Source organism: Rhinolophus hipposideros (assembly GCF_964194185.1).
Source record: "Rhinolophus hipposideros genome assembly, chromosome: 18".
Classification (NCBI taxonomy): Eukaryota; Metazoa; Chordata; class Mammalia; order Chiroptera; family Rhinolophidae; genus Rhinolophus; species Rhinolophus hipposideros.
The window spans coordinates 50,802,172-50,814,401 of NC_138064.1; the positions used below are offsets into that span (position 1 = coordinate 50,802,172).

At 40.8% G+C, this 12,230-nt stretch overlaps 2 pseudogenes across 2 annotated transcripts; one reads left to right on the plus strand and one right to left on the minus strand.

Moving 5' to 3' along the window:
* Positions 1–498: 498 nt before the first annotated feature.
* Positions 499–6,081, minus strand: LOC308510471 (large ribosomal subunit protein uL22-like; annotated as a pseudogene). Its single transcript has one exon. The product of its transcript is annotated as a large ribosomal subunit protein uL22-like (transcript).
* A 4,765-nt stretch (positions 6,082–10,846) lies between these two features.
* Positions 10,847–11,987, plus strand: LOC308510473 (large ribosomal subunit protein uL18-like; annotated as a pseudogene). The gene has a single exon. The product of its transcript is annotated as a large ribosomal subunit protein uL18-like (transcript).
* The last annotated feature ends 243 nt before the right edge of the window (positions 11,988–12,230 follow it).

Sequence of the window (12,230 nt, forward strand, 5' to 3'; positions counted from 1 at the left end):
GAAGTGGTCATTACCCCCCAAAGTATCACATTTGCCGCAATTTTAAGACAGTATGTTGATAAGAGAGTTAATATGATGAAAATAACATTTGTGCAAGCAGTCTGAAATTCATATTGTGGTGCAAGCAGAGAAGTTAGTCAAAGGTTGGCACCTTTGTAAGTGCTGGCTGCCCCACCAACCACAGTTGTGGGGCCCACCACCTCCCTTACCCTGGCCCCAGGCCAGATAACTCAGACGTCATAACCTGCTACACTCTTTTTTTTTTTAAATTAATTAAATTTATTGGGGTGACAATTGTTAGTAAATTTACATAGATTTCAGGTGTACAATTCTGTATTATATCATCTATAAATCCCATTGTGTTCACCACCCAGAGTCAGTTCTTCCATCACCATATATTTGATCCCCCTTACCCTCATCACCCACCCCCCACCCCCTTACCCTCTGGTAACCACTAAATTACTGTCTTTTTTAAAACAATTTTTTTTTTTTAATTGTACTGGCAACCTTATGGTTGAGAGCCCACTGGCCCATGTGGGAATCAAACCGGCAGCCTTTCGAGTCAGGAGCATGGAGCTCCAACCACCTGAGCCACCCGGCCGGCCCCTACACTCTTAAGGCAGGACCTCCTCACAGCTATGCAGTGCCTAGAACAGTGTCAAACACATAGTAGGTGCTCAATAATTATTGAATGAATGTTAACAGTTGCAAATGTTGCATAGAGCTTAGATTCAGGCTGGAAACCACCCACTGATTTTGATATGAAGTTCACTGGTAACCTCAGGTGGGGGCGTTCACAGTTGAGTATTGGCAAAACAGCCAGAATGCAGGGAGGGGGAAGAAAGAGAAAAGGGGACGTGAAGTCGGGGAGATTGCTCTTTCTAGAAGCATGGTGCAAACGGAAGAAAGAACAGGACAGTAATTACAAGGTGCAAAATGAGAGGAGGGGTTTTGTTTGGCTCTAAAAAGTAGAGACTTTACCTTTTTTTTTTTGTATGTCAAGAGAATAGAGCCAGTAATGAAAGAAGAATTGAAGATGTATGAAAGGGGATAACTGATGGTGTGTGGACAAGAGGAGAGTTCGCATAAGTCAGACAAAGAAGTCCCTTTCCTCTGGGATAGCAAGGAGATCAGGATGGGTTAGGGTGGGGGCCAGGAAGTTGAAGGATGGGCCCGCTACTCGTCTCTATTTTCTTTCAAAACAGAAAGCTCAGAAACTTGACTTCAGAAACAAACTGCTCTTTTCAAGTTTTCCTCCGAACTAATTTAATTCTGCTCCATATTTGTTTACATCTCCTCTTTACTTTTGTCTTGTCAGGCTCTGTCTGTCATCTCCTCCCTATTCGGTCTCCACCTGCAGCCCCCTCGGCTGAGTCGGTGTATTACCATGGCCCGTCTTCTGGGATCACCTTGCTCTTTGACACCCAAATAACCTTCCGTGCTTCCATGAAATTGTAGGCTTGCCAGGTTTTTATCTGATTTCTCTAAACATTAATGAAGATTCCCGTGGAGTTTTTTCACATTTCACAAACTTTATCACCTATTTCTGTAACTCAGTTCCAATTGGCATAATAATTCAGCTCAAAGATGGACACAAACTGTCCCTTAATTCCCTAAAATATAACCAAGATATTTTAAACAAGTTTTTATTTGAAGGCTTAGGGATAACAGAAAGGAATTACTGGGAAAAAAAGGTAAAGAAGTGTTTAACTCACATGTCCAGCCCATTTTTTCCTGTTCTACCTTGAGATCATTTTCTCAGAACTCAGAAAAGCATATCTAATTACACAAGTGCCATTAAGATTTCTCATCACATAGAAAAACTTGCTGAAAACCCTATCTGAACTCTTCTGCACTTCCAACCAAGTTTCTGTACCTATGTCAGTTGTCTGTTCCCTTGTGCATCCCTGCAAAAGTTTCCTCCCAAAACACAAAAACCTCTGGCCTTCAGCAGCTTCTTTATCCAGATCGCAACCTGCTCTGCAAAACGAAAGATGGCGGAACAAATTTCTGCAAAACAAAAGCCCTACTTGTTAGTCAAACTTGACCAAGCATCGTACCACCACACCCCTCCTGGGGTCTGGGAATCAAACCAGAATTTTGCCTTGTAATTGTTTTAGACATGCTTTAGGTCATTATTATGGATCAAATGCTTAGTTTGTGGGCCACAATATATTTGTATTTATATATGCACATTGCCTCATTACCATTGCAGTTCTCTCTTCATATGACTTGCAAACTTTTGATGAAATAGAACATTCAATACCTACATGTGGGAGACTTTGTTTACCTGTAGCTGGTGCCACCTACTGGACATCATGTCCAAAACAGCTTTGAGTCTGCTGCTTTTTGTCCACCTGGCAAAGGTGGTGATAAAAGTGAACATGGCTAACATTCATTAAGTGCTTATTATTTGTTAGGCATTGTGTCACATGTGATGTTAATCTAATTAAATAATTGTTTCTCCAAAACACTAGGACGTGGGAACAACTATCCCTGTTTTGCAGAATATGGAAACTGAGACAAGGAAAGCTTAAGTGAGTTGCCTACGACCACTCAGGAAGTAAACAGCAGGGCTAAAATTCCAAAGTCCACACTTTTAATTACTATGCCAAAACAATGAATCAATTCTATTGATGATTTAGTACAATGCGTTTATGCTATATTGGGAGGTGAGTGGTTTAACACCTGGGAGATGGTTTAAGAAGACTTAAGTACTAACAGGTCTCAAGGAGGCAGCTTGGTTGTCCTCTGGGGCATTAAGAAGGGGCCAAAGAAATGTCCTGCACTGAGCAGACAGGATGCATTCTGAATTCCTCTGGTGCCCTGGGCAAGGATGCAGGCGGACTAGGCCATCGTTTTTATTGTCTTTCTATGCAGGAGATCAGCAAATATTCGCAGTAAGTGGGATCAATAAAGGGTAAAAAGTGACACTCTCCCCTCGCCCCCCATGAAATTAGAAAGCTCAGACTCTATCCTGACAATCTGGAGTCTTTATTCCTGACAAAGGAAATGTATACCATTCTCCAGTCTCTCAGTGAGAAGCTCAGTGCACCCAACTGCCCATATTATCTCTGTTGAGGAGACCTGATAGGTATCTTCATGGTGCAGCCAAGGATTTTGTGTATCTCAGGAAAATTAAGTCACTCGCAGATGTATTGGTCAGCTTGCCATAAGAAAATACCATAGATGGGGTGGTTTAAACGACAGGAGCTTTATGTCTTCACAGTTCTGGAAGCTGGAAGTCTGAGATTTGAGGGTTAGGTTCTCGTGAGAGCTCTCTACAAGAAGGCAGACAGGAAGGGAGTTCTTACCAGAAACGGACCTCAGTGCAAGTTCCTTGGTGTCTCTTCCTATAAGGCCACTGATCCTATCGTGAGGACCCCACCCTCACGACCCCATCTAATCCCGATTATTTCCCAAAGGCCCTGTCTTCAAACACCATCACACTGGGGCTTAGGGCTTCATCATATGAAGTTTGGGGGGACACATTCGGTCCATATCACCAGATAGTTTAATTTCTTTTGTTTACACTTATTTTTATTGCAGCGTCTGTCTAGAATTTTTCCAACTTTTCATTATATAGTGTTTTAAACACTAGAAAAGCTGAAAGGATGGGACAATAATACCTGGGTTCATTAATTGCCAAAATTGCCTTATCTGTGCTATCTGCTTATTTAGCTATTTTTTTTGTTGTTCAAAGTAGCTTTGTTCAAAGTATGCTGACATCATGATATTCTACCCTTAACTGTATCAGCATGCACCTCCTAACCATAATACCGTTTTACACTTAAAAAAATAATTCAATTATATCATCTTCTAGCCAATCTGTATCAAAATTTCCCGATATCTTTTAGAGCTATTTTCCCCTGAATTTGGATCCAATGAAGCTTCAAGCATTGCATTTAGTTGTTATAGCTCTTTAGTCTTGTTCATTTAGAAAAGTCCTCCTACACTTTTTCCCCCATTACATTGATTTTTTGAAGAGACTAAGGTGTGGTGATGGCACTGTGACTTTATTATCTCTTAGAGATTTATACAGAAATATTTACAAACGAAATGGGTAAAATGCTTTTACAAAAATACAATGCATAATTGATTGTATTATGGCCTCAGATTTAATTTAAACTTCTTACTTGAGTGGAATCAAAAAGTTCATTCATTGCAGAAGTTAACATATTGCTACATGGTCATAATACAGGAAGACATTGTATGTTCATAATTCTTGAACTCTGCCTAAATTTACCATAGTTTTAAACTTATGTTCATTAATGGTTCAGCTCATCAAAATTTATGGGTGAAAAAATTTTTAAATTCAACTTTAAAAATGCAGAAAAATATAAGGATAAAATTGCAAGAATCACTCAAAATCAATCTATCCAGAAATAACTATTATTAATACCAGGTGAATAGTGAGGGGGAGCAGAGTTTGCCACCCCAAAACACATTTTGGGATATTATTTTAAGCTGGTGATTTAAGAAAAACACAGGAACAACCATAGACTTTCCCCCCAAACTGCCTAAAAGAACTGAGAGGATGCTTCATAGGGACTAGCACGTGACAGACGGGGAAGAACCCAGCAAGGCCCGTTTGATCCAAGTCCTCTGTTTCCCATGGGTAAAGATGGCCCAGCTAACATTTATCAAACATCTGCTTTTCCATCTCCCTGTGAACTGCCTTCCTCTCCACTGAAGTCCCAAACCACAAACCCCTGTCCACCTCCATAGCTCAAGATGGTATAGAAGCCTTACCTACCCCATATGTCCTCAGATCTCACACTCTTATGAAATCCCCTTATACAGATCTCTAATAAATTTGGTCATTTTCTCCTGTTAAACTGTCTCATATTAATTTATTAGGCCTGTCAGAAGAACTTAGACACAGCATGCGCAGCTTTCTCTCTACAGCTACGTGGGTAGGTAAGTAGCAATACTTTTACGACAATAATGCGGTTCTCTACACTCAATACAAGGCCTTCGTGCCCATTCCTTGATCTGCCTCTGCTCTAGTAGGACTGCAAGGGGATAATCCTGATAGGCTGCAGTTCCCTGGCTCCTAGGTCAGCTGCTATCTGGCTGGGGTCAATGAATGGGAGACTGGAGGGCAAGAGAAGGGGAGAATCCAGGGCAGATTCTTCACAGACATTGTGTTTTTTCTGGCTCTGTGTTTCAGGGAATAGTGTTTTCTCCCTTTGTCCCTTCAGCCTAAGGGCTCAGTGTTTCTGGCTCTTACTCTAATCACTGGGTTACCTCATTGTCATATTTGGCATCTTAGCTCCTCCATCACCTATACAACCAATTCCCTGCATTAAATTCCCTCCCTGAAAATAATAAAAGTAGTTTCTAGTTAGACCCTGACTGCTCTGATAGATGCTATTTTAATTGCAATATTCTACTTTTTGTTCCTCCTTTTATGAGCATTTATTTGATGTTGAATTTACTCCCGGGCCGTAAGTTTTTGTTTCTTCAGTTTCTTCTGGGAGATCTTCTTCTGAGCAACCTCCTCTTCTGGTTTCGGAACAATCTGCTCTTTTTCAGTGAGGATCACCTCGATGTGGCAGGGGGAGCTCATGCACGGGTTAATCCGCCCGTGAGCTCGGTAAGTCCTGCGCCGCATCTTGGGAGCTTTGTTCACCTGGATGTGCTCAACGACCAGCGAGTCCACACCTAAGCCCTTACGTGCAGCGTTACTCTCTGCATTTTTAAGCATGTGCAGCAAAAATTCTGCACTCTTTTTGGGCCAACGACCCTGCGTCCAGCCCCACTGTTTGGCCCGGGCGCATCTCCCAACTCCGCCATTGTAACGACGGAATGGCACACGTTGCTTTTGTAACGTGACATCCTATAGACGCTTGGTGGCTTTTGGGATATGCATCCCCTTGATGGCCTGGGCAGTTTCACGAGTGTTCTTAAAATGAACCCGTAGATTTGAATCTCTCGATTTACAGGATTTTGTGGGGTTCTCTGGGTCAAGCGAATAGCGAACCATTTTCAGAGGTCACCTCAGGCCTCTTTCGGGAAGAGGAAGCGCAATATTCTACTTTTAATTAATTTTACTTGAATTTGATACAACAAAAGAACAAGAGGCAGAAAATTTTTTTCTTTAACATGAAGGATATTACTTTCTAAGAGCACTTTCTAGGTTAAGGAAAGAAATTATGAAAACCTCTCAGAAGTTAGAGTTGTTATTCTTAATATTTTTAACTATTGTTCAATTTAGACAGTAAAGGTAGATGATTCATGAAAAATTAGTGCTCACATACTATCACCTCTCCACAAGTTTTTGGTTACACTATGTTTATTTTGTTCAGTTTTATAACATTCATATTCCATTCTGTAACCACAATTTCCCTAGTTGCTCAGTATTAGTCAAGTTACATATTTAAACCAGTTGTATTTCACTAGAATGTAAGTTTCACACAGGCAAGGTGGATTATTTGCTTTGTTCACTGAGACATTTAAAATGACTAGAAGAATGAGGAATTCCTGAGAAAGGGAGACTGGAGATGAATGCTGGGGACCTGTATGTCTGAAAATATCTCTAATCTACACTGAGACATCCAGGATGCTGGGATAGAATTCTAAATTGGAAATCACTTCGCATAATTTTGAAGGTACTGCTCAATTTTCTACCTCCCGCAATGCCTCGCTTCCTTTAGCTCAGCTCCATCCACTAGAGAGAGTGCTTTGCTTTAGGCTTTTTTCACGTTCATTAGTAACATTTTAAAATTTTCTAAAAAAGAAAATCCATGTGAAGTAATTGACCATTATGTTTTCTAATGTCTTTTACCCAAGAATAGCTTTTCCCAGAATTTGGTACCAGGAAAATGTCTGAATCTCAGGGAAACTTCTATGCTATCTTTTACAAGACAATAGGAATTAAGTAATCTACTGTGATTCATTTTTTTTTGGTCTTGACTGTTAAGGTCCAAGTCCATTAAACTCTCATACAATACATTCAGTTCATTTGTATCCTCAGATGTTTAATAAATGTGCAGAAAAGGAAAAAAATAAAAATGACTATTGGGGGAACCTGGAAAATGACTAGAAGAGTGCCTGCTACTAATGAATAAATTAGCTACCAGAGTTATTCACTCTTAGTTTTAAATTTTAATCTCTCTCCTTATTCGCTGGGTTTCATTGTTGTATATGTGTGTATGTGTAAACAAACACACACAAAGGGTTTTTTTTCTCACTCAAGAGAAGTTCAGACATGCTTTGCTGTTTGAGGTCCTTCTTGTTTGAAGACATGGGCTGTTGTCTTCTGGCATTAGATGTTCTTTGTTCATTTTATTGAGTGAACTCTGAAATGTTGGTGTAATAAATTGTCACTAATTCTTTACAATCCCAGTGGTCAATACCCTCCTATCATAATTAGTTTTTTTAATTGTAACTTTTATCCATTCGTTTGCCATATTCATTTGTGTGCAGAAGTTTTAAATGTTTTTTTTTTTAAAGTTTTGACAGGGCCATATTATCTCTGCTGATGTTCTTTAGTAAGTCAACAAGTATTTTGTGAGCACTTTCTGCTAAATACTTCCATCCTCTGCTAAATACTGTGTATTATAGAAATATGGATGGCCAATGGACCCTGTCCTCAAGGAGCCTGTTTTGTAAGGTGGACACAATAAGCATGTTACTACAATATGAAGTAGAGAGTGATGTCTTAAAAGAAACACGGTGCCTGGATGTTCTGAAGGGGCAGTAATTACCAAGAAGAATGAGGGAAATGACCAGTTATTGACAGCCTGTTATTTGGCAATAAAGAATCTGCACAGATGTTATCTCCTCTGATGATAAGGATAACTCTGTAAGGAAAGTTATCATTATCCCCATGTACCAACACAGAAATTGAGCTTATTGACAAATTATGACACAGGAAGAGTTGACATTTGAACCCACTTCTGCCTGCTTCCAAACCTCATGCTCTTTATCTATTACATGTTACCTGTTGCAAGAATGAATCAGAGAAGGCTTGATGGAGAGAATGACATGCAAGGTCTGACCAACAAATTCGCGAACTCATCCTACCTTCTTTCCCTGAAAATAAGACCCAGCCGGACAATCAGCTCTAATGCGTCTTTTGGAGCAAAAATTAACATAAGACCGGGTCTTATTTTACTATAAGTAAAATAGTAAAAGTAAATATATATATATACATATATATATATTATACTATATATATAAAACTGGGTTTTATATTAATTTTTGCTCCAAAAGATGCATTAGAGCAGATTGTCAGGCTAGGTCTTATTTTCAGGGAAACACGGTAGAAAAGTGCTCCATACCTCATTGATGAATATCACTAAGGTCACTTTCCAAGTCCTCCCCTTGGGAAGCTATGCACCGGCGCCAGTGACTAGTACACCCATCGAAGCAATTTTGGAACTCTTTTTCTGGAATGGCCATCAGAGCTGTCGTCGTCTGTCGTCGTATTACCCTTGATGTCCTGAATATCATCAAAATGTCTTCCTTTCAATATTTCCTTTATCTTCAGGTAAAGAAAGAAGTCATTGGGGGCCAGATCAGGTGAGCAGGGAGGGTGTTCCAATACAGTTATTTGTTTACTGGCTAAAAACTCCCTCACAGACAGTGCCACAGACAGTTCACCAGTGAGCTGGTGCATTGTCGTGATGCAAGAGCCGTGAATTGTTGGTGAAAAAAGTTCAGGTTGTCTTTTTCACACAGCCTTTTCAGCACTTCCAAATAGTAAACTTGATTAACAGTTTGTCCAGTTGGTACAAATTCATAACAGTCTCTCTGATATCAAAAAAGGTTAGCAACATTGTCGCAACAAGTTGTTCGCAAACTTAATTATCAGACTTCCTACGAGCAGGTGTCTTGATGGATACCGTGTTTCCCCGAAAATAAGACCTGCCCCGAAAATAAACCCGTTAAGATCATCAGCCAGACAGACACATTTAGTACGTTATGACGATGTTCCAGAAGACGACATGACTGTATTTCAATAAATGTAGATTGTCGTACATGTAAAAATAAGACATTCCCTGAAAAGAAGCCCTAATGTGTCTTTTGGAGCAAACATTAATATAACACCTGGTTTTATTTTTGGGGAAATACAGTATAAGACCCGGTCTTCTTTTCGGGGAAACATGGTAGGTATGTTTTCAGGTTGGAAGTATTGCAAATATATGCCTAGTATTTTCCTCAACTGAGGTATGGGAGGGTATTAAATCTACTGTCAAGAAATGGTTTTTGTTCGTTGGGAGACCCAGTTCTCAGGTGGTTACCAATTGCAGAAAAGAAACTCCAAAAAGACTTGTTCTTGAGTTTCCCGGTATTCTTTCGTACGAGGTATCTATTTTCTTCCTCATCACCCCTTTGCAGTCACACAGGATTAAGTCCTCCCAATGCGAAGATTTATCCTTCCTCTCAGACATTTGTAGAACAGCATAAGCTCTTCAAAACACCATGAGAGATATAAAGCAGTGGTTTTCAAACTTAAATTCCAAGACATTAGTGTACTTCTACATTTTAGTGAGTCATAACCAGCTTTTTTTTTTTTTAAGGGACAGAACAGAAGAAGAGCAGAGAACATTATATATGCTGAGGGTAAGTACAGTTTCATGACACTTAGTGTGTGTGTGTGTGTTTATGTACTGGGCTATGACATAAAATAAATTTCTGATAGTGAGAGACATATAAACACTAACAGGGCCTATTTACAAACCAAGTATGCCAGGAGAGCTGGAAAGCCCTCTTCCACCTGGCATGGAGTGGCCACTGGGGTCGGGGTCGGTGAGCACTTGGACAAAAGCCTTCTCACCTCTAGGAAACAGGGTCCCAGACTGCTTGCTTACAAACATGGCATAGCTATAGAGCATTTTAATACCCTAAACATTCTTTCAGGAGTGAACTAAATAGAAATGTAGAGAGAAAAAAATAAGGCAATTATCTCTTCACAGAAAGGCTACAGGGACGAGCAGACCTGTCCAGCTCAGAGGATCCCACTGCAAAACTTTCCTTCTCAGGAAGGCAGGCAGGCTGCGGGGCCTGTCCAGACCAAAGGGCTTCTGCCCACGTGGGTGTGATGCTGCCTCCGGGCTGCAAAGCTGGGAGTGGAGAAATGCCTCGGTCAGCCGTGCACAGTCCTGCAGCCCTCAGCCTCTACTGCCTTCTCATTCCCCGGCTGTTTCGTTTTTAAGATTCTTTTACATTAGCTTTCCTTTTTCTTTTTTTTGTATTAGTTTCAGGTTTAAAAACAATGCAACAGTTAGACATTTCACCCCTCACAAAGTGATAAACCCTGCCCCAATCTACTACCCTTCTGACATTGTATATATCTATTTCAATTCCATTGACTCTATTGCCTATGCTGTACTCCACATCCTGTGACTATATATTAAATTATAGTTGACATTCAGTATTATTCAGCTTCAGTGTACAGCGCAGTGGTCAGGCATCTACACTGTCCATGAAGTGGTCTCCCTAATAAGACAAGTGCCTATCTGACACCCTACAAAATCTTTACATTACTGATTATATTCCCCAAACTATCTTTCATACCCCACGGCAATATTGTAGTTACCAATTTATGCTGTCTAATCCCTTCCCCTTCTCCATTATCCCCACCTCCTCCCATCTAGCAACCGTCAGTTTTTCCTCTGTATCTCTGAGACTGTTTCTGTTTACTTTGCCCATTTATTCAGTTCTTGTTCCACATATAAGTGAGATCATCTGGCCCAGGTTTTGATGATGGTGTTTGGAAAGCCAGCTGCCATACTTAATAAGGCTTGGCTGTGGTAACACACTGGGGGTCAGTTTCAGGAGCTGGTAGGCAGAGGAGGAAGCTGGGACTGGCAGGGCTGGAGTTAAGCCCGCTAATACAGTTTGAGAGCAGATCACTCTACTGACTCCAGTATGCAGAAGTCAAAGAGCCTTGGCTAGCTTTTCTCCCCTGGGGCTGAGCTGGGCCTGCAGGCTGTGATGAGCTGCGGACATGCATCCTGTTCCGCAGGATGGGATTTGGTCAAGTTGTCAAAAATAAGGCCTACTTTAAGAGATGACGAGAGGGTAAAACTGATTACTATGCCTGGAAACGCTCGGTAATCCTGGATAAAAATAAGTACCACACACCCAAATACAGAATGAAAAGTTCGTGTAACCAACAGAGATATCATTTGTCAGACTGCTTATGCCCGTATAGAAGGAGATATGATAGTTTGTACAGCTTACGCTCATGAGCTCCCAAAGTATGGCATGGAGGTTGGCCTGACAAATTAAGCTGCTGTATATTGTACTGGCCTGCTGCTGGCCTGCAGGCTTCTCAATGGGTCTGACATGGACAAGCTCTAGGAAGGTCTTGTCCATCAATCAGGAGGTGACTGGAGATGAATACAATGTAGAAAGCACTGCTGGTCAACCTGGTGCCTTCACCTGCTATTTGGATGCAGGGCTTGCCAGAACTACTACTGGAAATAGAATTTGGGGGTCCATGAAGGGAGCTGTGGACAGAGGCTTGTCTGTCCCTCACAGTATCAAACGATTCCCTGGTTATGATTCAGAAAGCAGGGAATTCAGTGCAGAAGTACATGGGAAGCACCTCCTGGGCCGGAACGTTGCAGATTATATGTGTCACCTAATGGAAGAAGATGAAGACGCTTACAAGAAACAGTTCTCTCAATACATAAAGAACAACGTAACTCCAGGCATGGAGGAGATGGATAAGAAAGCTTGTGCTGCTATACGAGAGTCCAGTCCAGAAGAAGCCTAAGAAGGAAGTTGTAAAGAAGAGGTGGAACCGTCCCCAAATATCTCTTGCTCAGAAGAAAGACTGAGTAGCGCAGAAGGCAAGCTTCCTCAGAACTCAGGAACGGGCTGCTGAGAGCTAATAAACCAAAGAATTGTCCATGAAGATTTTTCATATAAAGACAGTAATAAATGTATTGATTAAGCAGCTTAAAAAAAAGGTGTCTTGGTAAACACCAGGCTTGCTTTGTGTGAGTATCAGCAGGCTAACAGGTCTAAAGGGCCTTATTATCCCTCTTCAAAGCCCACTTCCAGTCCATTTTTATAGGCAATTATAATGAAATTGTAACTAACATTTAATATTCATTTAATAATGTGCCAGCGCACTACTGTTATCTCATTGAATCTCCACTATCATGTCAAGAAACAGTGAATATAGTAACTATCCTGGTAACAATAACAATAGCCATTTAATGACGACTTATTGTGTGCCAGAGGGTGCTAAGTGCTTTAGACAGATA